The sequence below is a fragment of the Berghia stephanieae genome, chromosome 1 (assembly GCF_034508935.2).
Source record: "Berghia stephanieae isolate SIO BIC M18660-M18661 chromosome 1, UCSD_Bste_1.3, whole genome shotgun sequence".
NCBI lineage: Eukaryota > Metazoa > Mollusca > Gastropoda > Nudibranchia > Aeolidiidae > Berghia > Berghia stephanieae.
The window spans coordinates 54,232,951-54,234,954 of NC_088360.1; the positions used below are offsets into that span (position 1 = coordinate 54,232,951).

A 2,004-nucleotide genomic window follows, 5' to 3' on the forward strand; every position below is an offset into this window, starting at 1 on the left:
TCCCAGAGCCAGAGAGTGAGAGGAGAGTATGAGTATGTTCGCAGTTCAAAGTCTAGTGTGGCAGTAGTGTGTCCTTCAGAATTTTTAAATAGTGGTGGAATACCAATGCATTATCATTATTCAGATCATTTAGATAAATTAACGTGCAAATAATATGTTATATAATTTAATTAAGTTTAGGCATCGGAATCAATGTTTGAGTTTCAGTTTCAGCTTAATTCTTTTTTTTTTTTGTGATAATTTGAAGGTAAAGTAAAGAATTTTTTTTTTCTTCAGGAACAAGAAACATTTCAGAACTTAGGTTCTAAAAAATCAATTTGAAAATATTAACATGTATATCAGTAACAATAAATTCTATTTCTTGTTTGATGGCCTGGAAAAGTGTCTTATCAACAGCCAAACCTGAGGTTTTTGTCGAGGTGTTTTGGGTATATTCTGAATACTGATGATCGTTAAAGTTGATGAAAATGAATGATGATCTGAATGTGAGGATGAGAGTCCCAGAGCCAGAGAGTGAGAGGAGAGTATGAGTATGTCTTCGCCAGTTCAAAGTCTAGTGTGGCAGTAGTGTTGTCCTTTCAGAATTTTTAAATAGTGGTGGAATAACCCAATGCATTATCATTATTCAGATTCAGTTTAGATAAATTTAACGCAAATAATATAAGTTATATTAATTTAATTTAAGTTTAAGGCAATCGGAATCAATGTTTGAGTTTCAGTTTCAGCTTAAATTTCTTTTTTTTTTTTTTGTGTGATAATTTTGAAGGTAAAAGTAAAAAGAATATTTTTTTTTCTTCAGGAACAAGAAACATTCTCAGAACTTAGGTTCTAAATAAATATCAATTTGAAAAATATTAACATGTATACTCAAGTAACAATAAATTCTATTTCTTGTTTGATGGCCTGGAAAAGTGTCTTATCAACAGCCAAACCTGAGGTTTTTGTCGAGTTTTCTTTTCATAGCAAAACCTAAAAATTTAAAAGTAAAAGCTTGCGAAAATGACGAGATGATTTGTAGGTCAATGTTCTTTCACAAAACTGGAGGAATATCAAGCATTGAATTAAGCTATTGGTGTGCCAATGGCATAAATATTTATAGTATAAGCTTTGCTCATTACACTATTCTACCATGTTAAATGACTTGAATTTAATGATGATGGTAATAATATTGATAATTATAACGATGATAATAATAATAGTATATTCATCATAATATAAAAGAAGAAAAAGTTATTGAAATTATTTCTGTAGCCCCTACTTCTGCCAAAGTGATGCTCAAGTTACTTGTTACAATCTTTGCAGAAAAACTGCACATTATTAAAAGAACCAGCCATAACGATTCTATTACCAGGCATGTCTACCATCCTGGAATTTCCGGATTTTTCCTGGAAATTTGAAAAAGATAATGGCTGTCCCGGAAAATGCGGAAGTTTACTTTTTTGTCCTGGAAATAAGAAAATAAACCAATATATTGCCACATGGAATTAAGAAGTGTATGCAATCATGAACTACTGTGACATCATCGTCATCATCCCTATCACCACTACTACAACCACCATTACCAACACACCATGATCCCCACCTCCAAAACTACTGCATCATCATCATCATCATATCTACCACCACAACTACAACAATCATCATCTCTATCACTACATATACAACAACCAACACCACATCATTATCTTTACCACCACTACTATAGCAACCACCACAACATCATTCCTACCACCACTACGGCAACAACCACTAACACCACCGCACCGTCTTCCTATCGCCACAACATCATCTCTACCACCAATACTACAACAACCATTACCACATCATCATCTCTACCTCTCCAACTAGAACCACCACCACATCATCATCTCTACCACCACTACTGCTACAACCACCACCACATCATCATCTCTACCTCTCCAACTAGAACCACCACCACATCATCATCTCTACAACCACTACTTCAACAAAGACCATCGCATCATCATGTCTACCACAACTGGT

General features: G+C 34.1%; 1 protein-coding gene across 1 annotated transcript in view; it reads left to right on the forward strand.

Moving 5' to 3' along the window:
- Positions 1-2,004, forward strand: part of LOC144977684 (protein Hook homolog 3-like) — a gene marked incomplete in the record, with an annotated part of 43,679 nt that overhangs the window by 470 nt on the left and 41,205 nt on the right.